General features: G+C 39.0%; 1 protein-coding gene and 2 long non-coding RNA genes across 10 annotated transcripts in view; 2 read left to right on the top strand and 1 right to left on the bottom strand.

Moving 5' to 3' along the window:
- LOC147833557 (uncharacterized) overlaps nucleotides 1-6,586 on the top strand; it is an 8,477-nt gene extending 1,891 nt beyond the window's left edge. Inside the window, exons 1-3 of the long non-coding RNA XR_015508993.1 lie at nucleotides 1-1,300; nucleotides 1,806-3,489; nucleotides 3,866-6,586. The exon at nucleotides 1-1,300 is cut by the window's left edge and continues 1,891 nt beyond it. This is a non-coding gene — a long non-coding RNA (uncharacterized LOC147833557). The remainder of the gene's footprint in view (nucleotides 1,301-1,805; nucleotides 3,490-3,865) is intronic.
- LOC147833556 (uncharacterized) overlaps nucleotides 1-20,000 on the bottom strand; it is a 486,957-nt gene that overhangs the window by 217,191 nt on the left and 249,766 nt on the right. The gene's annotated exons all lie outside the window — the stretch shown is intronic.
- The window catches only part of fndc3a (fibronectin type III domain containing 3A), a 143,263-nt gene that overhangs the window by 59,839 nt on the left and 63,424 nt on the right, over nucleotides 1-20,000 (top strand). The gene's annotated exons all lie outside the window — the stretch shown is intronic.

Raw genomic sequence — 20,000 nt, 5'->3', positions numbered from 1 at the left:
CCTTGCTCTATTTATAAATGCAAGGCTCATTGGGCTCGACACAAGATCAATATTCTTCACATTATCGATTTAATCGGAATTATTGTTTGTACCTTTTGATTGGTTTGCAAACATGTGTACTTTTCATTGCGTCTACTTTAAACTTCAGCCGGTCGCATCGCAGAAGCTCCCTGTGATCTTAGGTGCAGCTGGAAAAGTGCAAGCGCGTTGCCTCGTGTGCGTCTCTCCATTGAAAATAAAATAACAAACTTGCCTGCAGGTCGCACACCAGAAGCGCCTCTTTGCGTGGCGCGGCGCATTACTGAGTTTTGAGCGTGGGTTTCTGTCGGGGTGGACGCAGTAGCGCTTGGGGCGCCGTTGTGTTTGCCCTGGTGGAGGCCTGTGTTTGAAGTTCTGGAATGCATGGCGCTGCGTGGTGCGACGATTCGAGACACTTCATGTTTCTGCCACGCCACTGAGAGTGTCTGGTGTGCCGTGTCGCAACTTCGAGCGGCGCATTCGGTGCCTCAGTCAAAGTTAATTCAGTGTGTGTGGTTATTAGTATCGGTGTACAAGCTCGGCACTTGAAACTACCACACAGTTGGCTGTAAAACTGTACAAAGACATAAATGATTTTCTACTCTCTCTTGGTCTGTGTCTGAGTCGTACATGTACATGCTGATCCTCTCATGTAGCTTAGCTTCTCTCTGTCTGCCTGTCTGTTGCAAACACAGAGCGGGTAGCTCTTGGCTCCGCCCCCTTGTTTCATTGGGCGGGAAGACGAAACTTATTTTCATGTGAAGCAACACGCCCCTAAAACAGCGAGCTGTGTACACGACCCAACATGATACTTAACACATTATAATAAAAACATCTGAACTGTGTGTTGAACTCAACCTAAACTGGCGCATTCAGAACAACCATAATATTAATATTAAATCATAAATAAGGGGTAAACTATGTGCCCTTTAAAGCTATAGTTCACCCAAATATTACAATTCTGCCATTGTTTACTCCCATTTAACTCATTCTTAATCTGTTTGGGTTTTCTTCTTACTCCAAACAACATATCTTGAATAGTAAACATGGTCATTGACTTCCATAGTAGTTGTTTAGTATTGGTATTGTATTACTGTATTTGTTTAGTGTTTGTATTTATTTAGTCCTATTATAAACACCAATGCTAACTGCATCCAATATTTTTAAATGTCTTTTGAGTTCAACCTAAACAAAATAAAAAGGTTTTGAGCCTCTTGAGCTTTAATACGTTTTTACTTTTGGTAAATTATCCCTATTAACGCTTAAAATATACTCATGAGGTGTTTCTGAATGAAGTGTGTGATCCTTTATATTGTCGAAACACTCCAGAATTGCTTTAAAGGTCTTATGACATACATTTTTAGATGTTAGTATCAGTAATAATAGTTTTTAGGATATCTATAAGCGAGTGTGGGCGAGGCAGTGGCGCAGTAGGTAGTGCTGCCGTCTCACAGCAAGAAGGTCGCTGGTTCGAACCTCGGCTCAGTTGGTGTTTCTGTGTGGAGTTTGCATGTTCTCCCTGCCTTCGCGTGGGTTTCCTCCGGGTGCTCCGGTTTCCCCCACAGACCAAAGACATGTGGTACAGGTGAATTGGGTAAGCTAAATTGTCCGTAGTGTATGAGTGTGTGTGTGAATGTGTGTGTGGATGTTTCCCAGAGATGGGTTGCGGCTGGAAGGGCGTACGCTGCCTAAAATTTGCTGGATAAGTTGGCGGTTATACCGCTGTGGCGACCTAGGATTAATAAAGGGACTAAGCCGACAAGAAAATGAATAAATGAAAAAGCTAGTGTGCTCCAAAACAGTGACGGATTTCTTGTTTATTATTTAGATTACATCAAACATTGAATAAAAATGCATTTTAAAGCACTTCACAGGACCTTTAAATTGATTAGTAGGATTTGATTGTTTAGCTTGCAAGTGATATGTAGCCTTATACATTGCTCAGCATAAATGATGTGTTAGAGAATAGGGTGCTTTTCAATTTAAAACACGTCAACTTTTACTCACAGTGGTGTTCATTGCTGTGAGTTCCAAAGCAGTGGACCAATCAGAAAAATTCAGATGTGGGACAATAGTTGCAACTTTCTGTTTACTTTCAGTGGCTTTAAAAAAAACCTCATGAGCTGTTCCTGAATAAGGTTTGCTTATGTTGTGTGATCATTTATATTATCAAAACACCATTTTTTATATGAATCATTGATGCTTCTCTACTATGCCTTGTCAGGCGCGTTTTTCTTTCCAATGCGTTACTTTTCTGTTGTTTTTCAATGTAAACATGCTTGACAGACATGTTTGACCATTATGCTCATGTCTCGCATCTTTTGAAGCATTTCATTTTTTTTTAGATGTGGTGTCGAGTTAAAAGAACTTGAACTTTTATACACAGTGGTGCTCATTGCTGTCAGTTCCAAAGCAGTGGACCAATCGGAGAAATTCAGATGTGGGACAATAGTTGCAACTTTCTGTTTACTTTCAGTGGCTTTAAAAAAAAAAACTCATGAGCTGTTCCTGAATAAGGTTTGCTTATGCTGTGTGATCATTTATATCATCAAAACACCATATTTTATGTTAATCATTAGCTGTGTTTCCATCCAAAAATGCAAATAAACTTTACGCGCAAAACTGGATTATCGCATAAAAGTTGTGCGAGTGAAGCAGCGTTTCCATCCAACGAGTCAAAGCGAACAAAATCGTCACTTCCTGATTAACTGGCGGCAAATATCAACAGTAAAAACTGCATTTGCTGCAGTAGGAGAAGCTGCATCAATCTTTCCTAAATGAATGCGCCTCAGAAGACAATCCTGAAAGCAGTGAGCGCGCAGTGGCGTTTGAAGGTGTCAGACGCGGAGCACAGGCGCTCTTGATTCTGGAGGTCATTAATAATATAATAACATTAATACTGAAATGGTAAGGCGTTTTATGATGACCAAAACTACATTTCAGATGTTTTATAATGTGCTCAGCCTGACGTTTTGTCCATTCACACACATTTTAAGCATCACATGATCTCTTTCAACAAAATCACATGACCTTTTTTAATGTGCATGCTGGAGTTTGTGCGGTAAAAGTGTTTCCATCGCAGTTTATGCGCATCTTTTCTTATCGAATAAAAAGTTTATCCTACCCAGTTAGGCGCATACGTTTTTTATGCGCATTTTCAAAATTTATGCGTATCATGGCGTTTCCATCAACTGGTTTTATAAAAATAGGTGGAAGGAAACATAGCTATTGATGCTTCTCTACTATGCCTTGTTAGGCACGTTTTTCTTTCCAATGCGTTACTTTTCTGTTGTTTTTCAATGTAAACATGCTTGACAGACATGTTTGACCATTATGCTCATGTCTCGCATCTTTTGAAGCATTTAATTTTTTTTAGATGTGGTGTCGAGTTAAAAGAACTTGAACTTTTACTCACAGTGGTGCTCATTGCTGTCAGTTCCAAAGCAGTGGACCAATCGGAGAAATTCAGATGTGGGACAATAGTTGCAACTTTCTGTTTACTTTCAGTGGCTTTAAAAAAAAACTCATGAGCTGTTCCTGAATAAGGTTCGCTTATGTTGTGTGATCATTTATATCATCAAAACACCATATTTTACGTTAATCATTAGCTGTGTTTCCATCCAAAAATGCAAATAAACTTTACGCGCAAAACTGGATTATCGCATAAAAGTTGTGCGAATGAAGCAGCGTTTCCATCCAACGAGTCAAAGCGAACAAAATCGTCACTTCCTTTTGAAGCATTTCATTTTTTTAGATGTGATGTCGAGTTAAAAGAACTTGAACTTTTATACACTTTGGTGCTCATTGCTGTCAGTTCCAAAGCAGTGGACCAATCGGAGAAATTCAGATGTGGGACAAAAGTTGCAAGTTTTTGTTTACAGGTGCTCTGTGGCTGTGTCGGCATACTTTTGTGCTTTTTAATACCATTCTTAAATGATATGTCTCTTTTTTTTAGAAGCAGAGAAATGTATTTGGTGTGAATTAGAATGAGCTTGTCTGTACTGTTCGCCTGACGGAAGGGGGCAGAGAATATCAAGTTATGATTGGCCGCATCACTTGTCAATCAAACAGTCTGCGAAGGGTCGATTATCTGGCAACATCTTGGTCTCCACAGACACTCCTTAATATTGCATTGTTGACTTACTTGTTCCCTTGACCTTATCTCTCCTCATAAGTGCTTCCTATTCACGCCGATTATGAGGGGCCACATCTGGCACTTGGTGTGTTTCCATTCTTTCATTGAGATATCAGGATGCTGACAGTCACGACCTGTTCACATCCTCCAGGTGACATCACACACTTTACTGTTGACTCACCGTATGCTTGTGCGTCATTTGACTTTAGTGTGCAGTTTATCGTTTTATTTACTTGCGATGTTTTGACCGAGCAAGAGTTGACGTCATAGAACATTCCGCATTTAGTTGCAGGAAATAGTGTCAAGAGTTTTTTTTTTTATACATTGAATGTATCAGTTATTTACATTTTTATCAAGGATCTAGAGACTTCTTTATAAGCCAGATGGTCTCTTTCTAAAACCTTGTGCTCCAAATTTTGAGATCTCATTAGTCTAATCATACTACTGTGAATCATAATTATAAAATAATTTAAAGTTATGGTCCCACTTTATATTAAGTGGCCTTAACTTATATGTACTTACATAGGATTTAATAGTTTGTTATAATGTACTTATTGTGTAAGAACATGTATTTACTGTGCACTTATGCTTGATTAAATACATGTAAATACATCTGTAGTTAACTTTTGTAATTACATTTGTAAATACACTGTTGACCATCCCTTACACCTTAACCCACCCTTAAACCTACCCACACCACCAAACCTGTCCATAACCCAACCTCTATCCCAACTCAAAAGCACCACAAGTGTTCTCAAATACATTATCAACACAGTAAGTACATTGTATTTATTTTGTTTGATGTAAGTAAATAGTAGTTAAGGACACTTAATATAAAGTGGGACCAAAGTAATAACCTACCAAGTCATTATTTTGTTAAAGCTTGCAAAAATTGATACATTTTACACTATACATGAGATAAAATATCATAATTATGCCATAAGTTGTACTCTATACCTGACAAAAGTCTTGTCGCCTATCCGGGTTTTAGGAACAACAAATAATAACTTGAGTTCTAGTTGATCACTTGGTATCAGAAGTGGCTTATATGAAAGGCAAAGGCCTTATTTTACCTAAAGAAAATATGATCATGCCTTGATTTTAATTATTTAATTAGGACAGTAAGGTCTGACTTTGCTCTGATCTCTGCAGTGACTCAAATCACTGATTAATAACGTCATCTGGAATGGCAAAGAAAGCGTTCCTGCAGGACTCCCAGAGTTCATCAAGACTCTTTGGATTCATCTTCAATGCCGCCTCCTTCATCTTACCCTAGACATGCTCAATAATGTTCATGTCTGGTGACTGGGCTGGCCAATCCTGGAGCAACTTGACCTTCTTTCCCTTCAGGAGCTTTGATTTGGAGGCTGTAGTATGAGAAGGAGCGCTATCCTGCTGGAGAATTGTCCCTCTCCTGTGGTTTGTAATGTAATGTGCAGCACAAATGTCTTGATACCTCAGGCTGTTGATGTTGATCATCCACTCTGCAGATGTCTCTCACGCTCCTATACTGAATGTAACCCCAAACCATGATTTTTCCTTTACCAACCTTGACTGATTTCAGCGAGAATCTTGGGTCCATGCTGGTTCCAGTAGGTCTTCTGCAGTATTTGTGATGATTGGGATGCAGCTCAACAGATGATTCATCAAAGAAATCTGCCACTTTTCCAAATGATCGACTAGAAGTTATTATTTGTTGCTCTTACATCTTGTAACTCTTGATATTGTAACAGAAAAAGACTTGATTAAGTCATGTTAATATTAATGTTTAAAAGAGATCATGTCATTATCAATTCAAGCATTTTGTTTGTGCAAATGATAATAACAACAGCAATAGAAGTAAGAGAAAAATTAGTCCAGATTTATTATCTCATCATTTCAACCATGCCATTGCTGAGTTTATTTTTCATCCGTAGTACATCCTCGTTATTTTTGGAATTACTTGTAATGCCGGTAAAGAGGTTATTTATAGCCACCCTGTTTCCTGAAAACAAAACAAAAAATCCCCACTAACAATTTTCCTGGATGTTTTTACGCCATCATAGGAAACTCCAGAATGCTGTATAACAGGGGTCACCAAACTTGTTCCTGGAGGGCCGGTATCATGCAGATTTTAGCTCCAACCCTAACCAAACACACCTGAACAAGCTAATCAAGGTCTTATTAGGTGTACTTGAAACATGCAGGCAGGTGTGTTGAGGCAAGATGGAGCTAAACCCTGCAGGGACACCGGCCCTCCAGGACCAGGGTTGGTGACCCCTGCTGTATAATGTATGAACACGGTGACAGCGCTGTAATTTACACAATTGCTGTAACTGTTTGTTACATGTTTTGTGTAAATGGTGATGATGTGTAGACAAAGAAGTTACGCATTTGTAAAAGCAAATGGAGGATCAATTTCGACAACATGTTGTGCTACATATATTTGAGGCTAAGAAAAAAAGACAATGCTGCAGTCATGTAAATTCTGTTAACATTAGCTCTCCTAAATTAAAGTAGATCCTGCTTGAAGGAAGACATGATTTAGTTGTCCCCCCTATGGTAATCCTAGAACCAAAATCATTTCGATTTCTTGCGGTGAATACAGGTGAAGTTGGAACTTCTATGCCAATAGTTTTTCAGTAACTGTGAAGATTTTCGTCTGGTGAGAATGCCCCTTTAGTTCTCTAAAAATAGCATTCCTAAAACTGAAATCATTCCCAATATCTGTTCAATATCACGAACACAAAAGATTTAAAAGCCTTTTTTTAGTTTTTACAAAAAGAGTTCCTATAGTTGAAATCAGTCCCATTTCCTTTGGTGCAAACATAAAAAGTGAGCACTCTCCCAGTAGTTCTAGGAACTGTGGAAAAAGTTCAACTGCTGCAAAAGCCTCTTTCATTTCCACAAAAGGCATTTGTAGAGCTCAAATCATTCCCGGTTCTTGTTGTGTAAACATGCTAAAAAGTAAGTACTTCTGCAAATAGTTCTAGGAACTATAAAAAGGTTCCTCCAGTCCAAAAGCCTTTTAGTTTACACAGAAGCCATTTGTAGAACTCAAATCATTGCTAGTTTCTGTTGTGAAAACATGCTAAAAAGCAAATACTTCTGCCAATAGTTCTAGGAACTGTGGAAAAAAGTTCCTTCAGTGCAAAAGCCTTTTTAGTTTCCACAAAAGTCATTCGTAAAGCTCAAATCATTTCCAGTTCCTGCTGTGCAGACATGCTAAAAACAAGTACTTCTGCCAATAGTTCTAGGAACTATGAAAAAGGTCATCCAATCCTAAAGCCTTTTAGTTTACACAAAAGGCATTTGGTGAACTCAAATCGTTCCCTGTTTCTGTTGTGAAAACATGCTAAAAAGCAAATGCTTCTGCCAATAGGTCTAGGAACTGTGAAAAAGTTCCTCTAGTGCAAAAGTCTAGGTTTCCAGAAAAGTTATTTGTAGGGCTCAAATCATTTTTAGTTCCTGCTGTGCAGACATGCTAAAAACAAGTACTTTTGCCAATAGTTCTAGGAACTGTGAAAAAGATCCTGCAGTGCATACGCCTTTTTAGATTCCACAAAAGGCATTTGTAGCTCAATTCATTCCCAGTTCCTGTGGTGAAAACATGCTAAAAAGCAATTACTTCTGCCTGTAGTTCTAGGAACTGTGAAAAAATTCCTCCAGTGCAAAAGCCCTCAAATCATTTCCAGTTCCTGTGGTGAAAACATGCTAAAAGCAAGTACTTCTGCAAATAGTTCTAGGAACTATAAAAAGGGTCCTCCAATCCAAAAGCCTTTTAGTTTACACAAAAGGCATTTGTAGAACTCAAATAGTTCCCTATTACTATGGTGCAAACAAGCTAAAAGGCAATTACTTCTGCAAATAGTTCTAATAACTATGAAAAAGTTCCACCAGTCCAAAAGTCTTTTAGTTTACACAAAAGGCATTTGTAGAACTCAAATCATTTCCAGTTCCTGCTTTGCAGACATGCTAAAAACAAGTACTTCTGCCAATAGTTCTAGGAACTATTTAAAAAGTTCCACCAGTCTAAAAGCCTTTTAGTTTCCACAAAAGGCATTTAGAGATCAAATCATTCCCATTTTCCCTGATGCAAACATGCTAAAAGGCAAGTACTTCTGTCAATAGTTCCAGGAACTGTGAAAAGGTTCCTTCAATGTAAAAGCTCCTTGAGACTATATTTTTTTACGAGATAAACAGATTACACTGGTACATTCAAACACACTCTGGCAGAGCAGTTGTGTTTATGGTTGTGTCTGCTGTCTGATGTGTGCGATGGCACAGACCTCCACTGTGTTGTGTTTTTTAGGAGGCATTACAGTGCATTTATTTGTGTGTGGGTGGGATCATTCCCTGCGAGTGGACATTAGTGTGGGTGTATTTATGAGGAGTTATTCACCGAACAGCTCACACTGCGTCTGAAGCCAGCGGTGGGCTCTCAGTGCTGTGGCCCGATCCATCCATTCATCCAGACGAGCCCTTACTAATGTCACCACGTTTGAATGCACAGTACAGCTTTATTCCAGCTGCAGTGAACTGTGTGTAGAGCTCTTCTGTCTCCCATTATACATAAAAAGGCTAAATCATCCATTTGAGACTAAACAAGACATTTGTTTGCTCATAGGTCAACATCAAAGAACATTCTAGTCTTTGTTTCGCGCGAGTTTGAGACTAAACAAGACTATTGTTTTCTTGTAGGTAAACCCTACAAGTATCCCCAGATGTTTTAGCCCGTTGAGTTTTATTTACTTATTTACTAAATCTGTGTAAATATATATGTATTTAGTTGGACTTATATGCAAATGTTTATATAATTTATTTACAATGCAGTTTGTAAAGTAATATTTTCTGTCTTTTAGTAGATATACTATACGAGAGACTTGCTTTGTCTACCAAACGGGTGGATCTAATTGATTTACATTTTTACAATATATATATATTTTTTAAACTTATGTACTGTTTTACATTTTAGTTATTAAACTTCCAAAATCATTTAGGATAAATTCGCAGATTTTTTTTTTTTATAATTTTTTATATATATATATATATATATATATATATATATATATATATATATATATATATATATATATATATATATATATATATATATATATATATATATATATATTTTTTTTTTACAAGATTCCGCACAGAAATAACAAAAAAAATGTACGCTGATTTTGTGTGCCCCTGTCTTTCGGTAAACATCAAAGAACAGTTTAGCCTTTGTTTCACATTAAAATGAAACTATACAAAGCAATTGTTTGCCTATAGGTGAACATCAAAGAGCATTTATGCTTTATTTTAGACTAGTTTGAGACTATACAAAATAATTGTTTGCCTATACGTTAACATCAAAGAACATTTTAGTCTTCGTTTCAGACTAGTTTGAGACTATACAAAACAATTGTTTGCCTACACGTAAACAGCAAAAACATTTTTGCCTTATTTTACACTAATTTAAGACTAAACAAAACTATTGTTTGCCTATACGTAAACATCAAAGAACATTTTAGACTTATTTTAGACTAGTTTAAGACTAAACAAAACTATTGTTTGCCTATAGATGAACATCAAAGAACATTTTAGCCTTATTTTAGATTAATTTAAGACTAAACAAAACTATTGTTTGCCTATAGGTGAACATCAAAGAACATTTTGCCTTATTCTACACTGGTTTGAGACTATACAAAACAATTATTTGCCCATGCGTAAACATCAAAGAACATTTTATCCTTATTTTAGATTAATATAAGACTATACAAAACAATTGTTTGCCTATAGATGAACATCAAAGAACATTTTCGCCTTTGTTTTACATTATTTTGAGACTAAACAAAATGCTAATTTACCTACAGCTCGACGTCAAAGTGTACGTCAATTTGCACACACTCTTCACACAGAGAATGGGATGCATTAGGAATGTGCACACGTACACAATAGTGGTCAGGATTGTTGGTATATGGGAGTAAAGGCTGCTGTGAAATTACATATGCAGCGTTTATCATGTTGATCATTATCATAAATAGGACAGATTGTGTAGCAGAAGGTTTTTGTTTATTCATCCATTCATTTTCTTTTCGGCTTAGTCCCTTTATTAATCCGGGGGCGCCACAGCGCAATGAACCGCCAACTTATCCAGCACGTTTTTACGCAACGGAAGCCTTTCCAGCAGCAACCCATCTCTGGGAAAGGTTATTGTTTGATGAAATGGAAAGTTGGGTAACACTTTAGTTTGTCACAATTCACACCATTTACTACTTGATTATTAAGTTATTAATAATAATTATAGTTATTAACATATTAACTGTATATTAATAGCTATAAAGTATGATCTATTTAACATCCCTAATCCTACCCAAAACCTAAACCAAATTACTACCTTATTAACTAATAATAAGCAGCTAATTAGTAGTTTGAGCCGAAATAGTTATTAGTATCTGTATAACATATGCATAGTTAATGATATATGTATAACATAAATTTTGACCTGAAATAAAGTGTTTCCGAAAGTAACACCTGAAAGTACGACATAACACTAATTAACTATTATTTTATGAACTAACTAACATTAACACTAGTTTTGTCACTAGTTTGTCTGCAGTCACCAATATCTATCAATAACCTGTGTCACTTGACCTCCCATCCAAGAGCGCTCTCACACTTTCATCATCAGAACAGCAGGACTACATTCAGACTACATTCACACATGCACCAATATCTGTTGGATCAGGCTGTTGATTAAAGCTAATAATATAGTAAATGTTTCATTCAAAAAAACCTGCCAATAGTTGTTGTTGTTGTTTTTTTCGCAGAATTTCCTCTGTGCATATTTCAAGAATTCTGAACCATGGCTATATAATTTAGCTGGATTTTAATTGATTTGACTTGCATGAAACTGATGGGACCTTTGGGTGATACCGTACATAAATCTAGCACAGCAGAAAATGAGTACCCTGGAATAGCAGCCAATTAGACTGAAATGTCCATTATAGAAGAAAAAAAATGACCACGGAGGATACTGCCGCTGACCGATCAGAGTCAAGTACCCGAGAGAGCACCATAATAAAACAGCTTAAAATATAACAGACAAACAGTGTGTTTGTTTATAGCGAAATCTCCAATATAGTGCCTCACATGCTTTTAAGTGAAATTGGACTCAGAAAGATTTATGTGCAGTTCTGTTATATTGTGGATATTATGGCTAATATTTAAAGTAGCAGCTTATTTTAATTGATAATTTTGAACCGTCCTATAGACCAGTGCAGAGTTTGTTGTTGTCTGTTCGGACTGTTCGGATTTGTTGTTGTAAGTTCGTACTTCGCTAGTTTGATATGGAAAACAGACTCCCGAGTGTACTTTATAAACTCATTCACATCACCCTGGCTATGCTGTTTCACTGTCCTAACAATAAAATGAAAGCATGATGTGAGGAATTTTCATTTTGATATTAGCAACTTAACAGACATCAAAAATCTTGAGGCGTTGTGTAGCTGCATAATATGAGCGTCATCTTCATGCATATTTATAACAAAACAGAGCCTAAAACATTACTGCCTCTTTTCATTTTCATTTAAAATACGAAACATAGGCTCTTTATCACTGAATATCAGTTTTAATAAGCAATAATGGCCATTTTAAAAGTATAACGTACAATAAGTTTATACAATAGAGAAAATATAGGCAAGCAATCAGTCAATTTTGCAGAATCGGGGTCCGCGGTTACATCAATTAAGATATTAACCTAACTTATAATTGCGCTCAGTCAAAACATGCTACCTGAGAAGAAGTAATAGACTCAAAAGACCAAAGTCGGGGAATATGTTGTTAGATATAGACAACAAGATAAACTATATATCGCGTTTAACAAATATAGCGAGATTGGATCCAATGAGACATCCTTGATGAACAGTCCGACGTGCACAGCTCTCATATGGATATGTGCTCAAAGCACAGTGTGTGTGTGTGTGTGTTTGATCACGTGGTGTGCGTTTTCACCGTTTTAATGTAGATGGAGAGCTGTTCAGAAACGCTGGGTGAAACGCTAGAGTGGACGTGAATCGTTTTTATTCTAAAACGCCCTAGTGTAAACGGGGCCTAAATGTTTCATTCAGAAACTTCTGGAAAAGTGTTTGGGGAGAGTTACTACAACCTAACAGACACCACCTCCTCACCATTTCTCCTTGTTGTCAAAACTTACAGCTAGAGGGGCGTGGTTAGGTATGTTCGCCACGCCCCATACCTCAGTCAGACCTAGGGCCCTATTTTGACGGTCCATGCGCAGAGCGCAAAACGCAGGGCGCAAACGCTTTCAGGGCGTGTCAGAACGCATTTTTGCTAATTTACGGACGGGAAAATCTGCTTTGCGCCGTGGCGCATGGGCTAAAAGGGTTGAGTTTATTTTCTTAATGAGTTATAGGTGTGTTTTGAGAATAAACCAATCAGAGTCTCATCTCCCTTTCCCTTTAAGAGCCAGCTGCGTCGCGCCAAGAGCACATTCGCTATTTACAGGACGCAAAGTAAGTCTAAGTGGAAAAAATGAGCATTTCACAAGCAAACAGTTAACAGTTTTTTAACAGAAAACTGTTAAACAGAGCATCTACTGCGTGAGAATGAGAGATAATGGATCACTTTCACTTTCGCTCTTGGATAGGGAAACCTTTACGCACAGACATCAATTAGCCTATAAATAATTAATTGCATTTGTTAAGCGCAAATATTTTTCAAAACTATTTCTAAATTCAGTTCTAATTTCCAGCAAACGAATAAATGAACAATAATGACCAAGTGTGCTCAAAATACTGAGTTATTTCCAAATACACCTGCCATGCCCCATATGGTTTAAAACCTGACAGGTGGACAAATCTAAGCTTGTTTTTAATAAAACAAATATAAATATGGATATAATAAATAATACTGCTAATAATAATAACATTATACAAAAGCAAATTGTTATGAATGAACTGAAAAAGCCTCCCGAGATGAAGAAGACATAAAAGCAGTGATTTTTCATATTTCTGTAGGCTAGAAAATAATATGTTTTGTAATATTTTAATCCTTTATGTTTATATCCTATATCTATTCTTATTATATGCTATATATATCCTTAATATTTACATTTTTTCTTATGTAAAGATATTTGCCTATTGCTCTCTTGTGCGTATTAAGCAGTGCGAGGTGCAACTCTGCGCTGGAGTTTAGACCGGGTTTGTTTTGGTCTAATGAAAAATCTATTATAGTTTCTCAAAATAGCAACACGCCAGCGGTCCGCCTCAGAACTCCTTCCTTTTTAGACCAGAACGCCTATGGGCGCACATATGAGCGCTAATGCATTTGCTAATTAAATAGCGTAGCGCAACGCCTCAAAACAACTCTTGCGCCAAGCTGAAACTACCAAAAGACTACTGCGCCGCGCCTTGCGCCACACTGCGCCGGGTGTATGATAGGGCCCCTAATCTGAGAATTAACCTGAGAACAAACAGGTAATGTGTTTTCAGATCTCAATTGAAGATTACAAGGGCGATCCATTTTCTTTTCTTAATGATGAACTGTTCACCACAAAACTGGCATTGTGAGCTAACAAAACCATTATGGTTAGTTTGATTTCGTGTTTACTTTAAAGCATTAGATTGAATTTGACAGGATATCTGTCGAGAAAGCCATGTTTCGATATGTATTTATGTATTTGGACTATTTCGGTTTCTCCCGCACGCTTCATTCACTGCATCCAGTGTGCTTTCAGAATGAGTGAATGGATGACTCATCCCACTTTGCCGAGCCTTTAGGGACGCATGGAGAGAGAGAGAGAGAGAGATGGAGCGAGAGATGGTTTGGCCATAGATCCAAGGGCTTTTTGTTTATGCGATGATGATAATCCTTCAACAATTAGATGGGTGCTGGGTTCAACAAGCGTAATCAGTGCGCTTATATCCCACATGCATGTACGCCACTGCGTGACATGTTGTCCTTGAGGAACTCTTGGAGTGCTGAATCAATGTGGGCCCTTGAAATTATAAAAGGGGAATCATCATACCCCACCGACTGCTGGCAGAGGAATGAGGAAGAAAGCATGTTATCCTAGTGAGCGCGACTTCCCCCGGACTTTCTTTCTCTTCCGCGTTGTTCTCTGAATCATCAGGAGAGGAGATAGTGGAAGCTTGGGCGAGTTGAATTTCTTGTGTTCTTGGTCGTTTCCTCCCTCCGCGCATGTGAACGGACGTCACTCAGTGTATCGGGGTGTGACGGGATGCTTGTTCTGCTGCTGTGGAGGATGCAAATTAAATATTTAGCATTCAAGAATGAAGAAGAAGCTGTTGTTCCATTGCTCCATGTTGCGCAAGACAAGGGTTGGTTATTAAATTAGTACTGTCCCATGTTTTTGGTAGTCCGTTCACGCAACCTGTGTTGTTACCTCTTGCTAAATGCTGTCAGCCATCTCTAGCGAATCTCTAATCCGCTAATGGAGCACTATAGGACCCTCTTAACCGGTGACAAAGTGTTAAGAGGATAGAGCCTCAATTACTCCTAAAGAAAGGAGGAAAATGTCTTGCAACTAATCAGACCACAGGTAATCAGGGGTGCCAGTTTCGAGCTGGGTTAACATTTTGTAATTAGCACTTAGACTAGATGAGGGGTTGTTGGAATGGTCTTTGATTCGATTATTTCCGGGGCCATTGTAGACTGTGTGTGTCGATGTAATGCTAGGGTTTTAGGTTGGAGTAGCTGAAATGAAAGGCTCAGATGTTCCTGGATACAAGATTGCAGAATTGAAAATGAGATTAGTCACATCTCCTGTTGATGAGGAAAACACGTCATTACACCATGTACAAGGCCACAAAACCACAACCAGCAACACTAGTTTAAGGGTGCTTTCACACTTGGTTCATTTGCCTGGACTGTACCCAATTTCGATTGTCTCCCCCTGCCACCTCTTCGGTTGGTTTGTGTTCACACTGTCTTTTTTCCTTTTGAACCCCGGTACGATTGCGTCATCGAGCTGCTGTTTTACAGCAGTTGCTAGGTGACGGTCACGAAAGCAAGCGCAGAAATGGAAAGACTTCCGCACATCGCGGTCATTCTGCTTTTACTGAAGCTTTTGGTTTTGAACATACAGAAAGCGACTCGCGTCCATCTGTCGCAAAAATATTATGAACATTCAGAACATCACACAGCGTCTGCAGGAGCTGTTTTTGGACGAGACAAGCAGACATCACTGTGTATCACTGTGTTTGCCCTGGCTCTGTCCTGCGCGTGTCACCAAGGTACGAAACGTGACACACACACACACACATAAACATGAACGAACGTTATAAAAACGTTTGTTGTACAGTCGGCAGTCCTCTTCCGTGATTTGGGACGATTGCATTCACATCATAAGTGAACCGTACCAGAGTTCGCATGAATCGTACCCCAGACCACCTCTTTCAGGTGGACTCGGGTACACTTCACGGGTGCGCACCCGAGTTCAGAAGACACGTTCACACTAGCTAAACGTACCGTACTATGACGTCAAACGAACCTGGGTGCGGACCAAAAGTGCTAATGTGAAAGCACCCTAAGTAACAATTCACACCATTTACTACCGGCTTATTACTTGCATATTAATAAGATATTAACTGTTTATTAGCACTTATAAGGCATACTCCTATTATGTACAGTTGCCTTGACCCGGGCCAAAGCACGCTTGTCCCCCCTCCCGTCTCCCCCAACGACCCGCACTCGCATTACATTCGTGCCTGAGCACGTTTACGTCATCGATGATGCGATGTTCAATAAGAAGCGCTTCGCTCAGCACATTAGACATTTCTTTATATCGTTATATCATTTTAGTCGATTAAGATGCAGTGACGCAGTCAAATATTTCGCTGAACAGATCAGCCACTTTTGATGCTCATAAACAATCATAAAGCCCTCGTGCTGCAGGAATTAGGAGGTTTGCTGAAGGTGCAGCTGCGTGCAGTGAGGGGTTTGCGTCTTTAATAATCTACGACAGTGTGCGTTCATTGAACAGTAAGAATGATTAATAAACACATATGAAACAGTCCCTTAAAAGTCACGTCTCGCTTTCAGTTTCGGGCTGAGGCGTGATTTACACTCACACTAAAAGCGTACCGCGCCAAAGCACAAGTGAAACACACTCTGGCACACCTCTTCCAACCGGGCCAGGGTCGTCCAACTGAACCATCTCTGATGCTGCGTTCACACCAGACGCGAAACGCGTGTCAAGTGCGAGTGATTTACATGTTAAGTCAATGCAAACGCGCGAATAGACATCCTGCGGCACGATGTGCGCGAATGGCGCGGCGCGAAAGACGTGAATTGCGCGAATGTCGGGATTCGTGTGAATGGCGTGGCGCAGATTGAGCGTTTTGCGCGTTTCGCGTGAATCTTTCGAATTCAAAAATCTGAACTTCAGCGGACATTCGTGCTGTGTTAACCAATCAGAAGCTTGCTCTTGTGGGGGCATGATTGTGACGTAGAACCTGTTGATGGCGTCCCGGGGGAAATCCTCCAGGCGACACCGACAACAAGTCATCAAACTGGTCTGGGCTCAGTCAGAAGCACCGCTGAATCCTTCCATTATCCAGGGTAGGTTTCTGGAGGAGTTTATGAGCTCACAGAGCTGGATGCACCTCTGAAAGGATGTAGTGGACTCAGACACAGTCCTATACGTAGCGACGCTGTTTTTCAGTCTCCATAAAGCACATAAACACTGTTATTTTCTTAATAAAATCCATGTTAGCCATTTAGCTATGAAGCTAGAGTCACCGGGCAGACAGAAGCCCTGCCCATCATGCGAATCCGCGTCTGTTTTGAAGTGAATTTGACACGCGATTAAAGCGGATTTGACGCGCGAATGAAGCGAGTAACCTCAAATGCAATTTACCCACGAATAGCGCGATTTATCCGCGTGTTCCACGTCTGGTGTGAACACAGCATGAGAAACGGACCTGGGCATGGTTCGGATAGCATAGTGTGAATACGCCCTAAAACTGACAACACCGAGAGCTCCATTAGGACCAAGTCGGGTTGTGACCTAGTTTTCCTGTTCATCTCTTAGGATTTCAGTTATCTATCTTCAGAGGATTTCAGAGCTTTTGGAGCATTTACTCAACATCCTAAAGAGCCGAAGAGAACCCCGTAGGTTCAGAGGTTTGTGTTTGTAGTAAACCCCTTGTGAGCAGATCTCAAAGTTGCTGGCTTTCGAAGGCAGTCCAGCTTCCAAACGCATTTCATAGCTGCTGAGTGATGGTTTAGGTTTAAACGTGTTGGTTCTGGTTGTGTTTGTGTCTGAGCGAGATAAAAACAGAAACAGCTGTTTATTCTCAGAACAGAGTTATTCTTGGCTCGGTGCGTGTGTGTTTTTCCCGTCCTCTACGTGTTTGTTGATGTTTCCTCTGGAAGGCTGGCACTGGGGGTCCACGTCAGCAGATACCGCAGATCGCCCAGGCTATTTGGGATTGAAGGAGGGGGGGGTCTGAAATGAGAGAGAACGAAATAGAAAGAGGGAGGGGGAAGTGGCCTTTTGTGTCTGATCTCTGTCTGTGCTTTTGCGTCAGTCTGATGTAAAAGTGTGGGTGTATTTTTTCCCCCTTTAAGCCAGTCCCCCTTTTATCCACACCTATCCCGTCCCTTTTTTTCCTCCATTGCGATTCCTCTTCCTTTGTACTTCATTCGTTTTTCTTTCTCTTGTTTTAGAAGTCCTTCAATTCCTTTCTCTGTAGTCCTTTTTTTCTACCTAAATATGTTGAAACTTATACCTCACAGATTCATTCAACATTGTTCTCTACTGTTGGTTTCGGGAAAACCTGTTGCACACAGGACTGGAGTAACAGCACCTTTAGCTCTGTTGCTCTGTTGGAAAATGCATTCACAATCAGACGCGACGTTAACATCTATCCCTGCAAAATCCCATCGTAAATCTGAAATCGATTGCTCGGGAGGCTCTCGGATGTTGGATTGGATCCCGCCTGGGGTATTTTGGCTCTGAGGGGACCTGACGCAGGGCCGTTAGTCGGAGTCATTAGTCATCAATTAGTCTGCTTGAGTCTCTCCTAAAACAGGCTTCAAAGCCTGCGGATCACTCCACATCAAAGCCAAGAGCTAATAGTCCTCTATGCTCTTTGTAGTACTACGAGGCTTATTATAAGATGGGCTAATGATTTTAATAGGATTCATTGAGTAATGCTGTGTACAAGTTCTTGTTTTTTAAATATTAGCATTAGTGGTTGAGCGCAGTGGTGTTTAAAAAACTCGATGCCTTTTAGGGATTTGTTCGAAGGCGATCTTAAACCTGCTATTCAGGATGTTTTCTTTCACTCTGGTGTGATTTAGAGTCCTAATTTGGCCACATCTTTCTCTGCGTTTCAGCAATCGGAGTGATTTTTGGTGCCAAATCTTATTTTGACACATATTTTGGGAAAATGCCTTGAATTTTTTTAAAAAGCTCAATAGTAAACTCACAACACAATTTTTTTGCCCCATTGATTTCCATCACACTGACATTTTTTGATTGCAAAGCCATGACACCGTATAATCATGCATTGTTGACTGTTGGTAGTTTTCCACCAGAGGAAAAATGTGTAAGTTTTACTGTTGATCATCAGTGAAAACTTTTATTATTATTATTATTGGAATTTGCAATTTTGTTTTTGGCCACTGGTGATGCTGTAAACGCTAGAATTATTTAAAGATTCATTTTACTGCCTGTGAAATATGATTAGTGTGATGAATGAAGGACTCTTGCTAGGAATTAGTTTGAAGGTGATATTAGCCCTTTTGTGCTGTTGGCGACGTTTTCATCCACTCTGGTGTGATTCAGAGTCTTAATTTGGCCACAAATTTCTCTGCGTTTCAGCAATTGGAGTGATTTTTGGTGCCAAATCTTATTTTAAGACATATTTTGGGAAATGCATTGAAATTTTTCAAAAACTCAACAATACACTTAAAAACACAAATTTACTACATGTTTGTGGCTGTTTTTTTGGCCCATTGACTTCCATTATAATGACATTTTTTGATTGCAAAGCATTGACACCTTATAATCATGCATTCTTGTCTAATTGTAGTTTTCCAGAAGTCAAATGTGTAATTTTTACTGCTCATCACCAGTTAAACGTGTTTATTATTATTATTATTAGAATTTGCTATTTTGTTTTGGCCACTAGTGGTGCTCTAAATGCTGAGAAACAAAGGACTCTTGCTAATTTGAAGGTGATCTTAACCCTTGTGTGCTGTTGGTGATGTTTTCATCCACTCTGGTGAGATTTAGAGTCTTAATTTGGCCACATCTTTCTCTGCGTTTCAGCAATCGGAGTGATTTTTGGTGCCAAATCTTATTTTGACACATATTTTGGGAAAATGCTTTGAAATTTTTAAAAAAGCTCAATAGTAAACTCAAAACACATTTTTTTTGCCCCATTGATTTCCATTACAATGACATTTTTTGATTGCAAAGCCATGACACCGTATAATCATGCATTGTTGACTGTTGGTAGTTTTCCACCAGAGGAAAAATGTGTAAGTTTTACTGTTGATCATCAGTGAAACCTTTTATTATTATTGAAATTTGCAATTTTGTTTTTGGCCACTGATGATGCTGTAAACGCTAGAATTATTTAAAGATTCATTTTACTGCCTGTGAAATATGAATAGTGTGATGACTGAAGGACTCTTGCTAGGAATTAATTTGAAGGTGATATTAGCCCTTTTGTGCTGTTGGTGACGTTTTCATTCACTCATCCACTCGAATTGAATTTTTAATAAAAGGCCGATATGAGCAAAATGAGTTAAAAAGTTTACTTTTGTTGTTGTTGTTTTTTTTTTTTTTTTGACCACACACTCTGTGACCCACTGAAAATGT

The sequence above is a fragment of the Danio rerio genome, chromosome 15 (assembly GCF_052040795.2).
Source record: "Danio rerio strain M-AB ecotype USA chromosome 15, GRCz13ab, whole genome shotgun sequence".
Lineage (NCBI taxonomy): Eukaryota > Metazoa > Chordata > Actinopteri > Cypriniformes > Danionidae > Danio > Danio rerio.
Note: the sequence above shows the minus strand (reverse complement) of the source record. Positions and strands in the feature narration are given on the sequence as shown.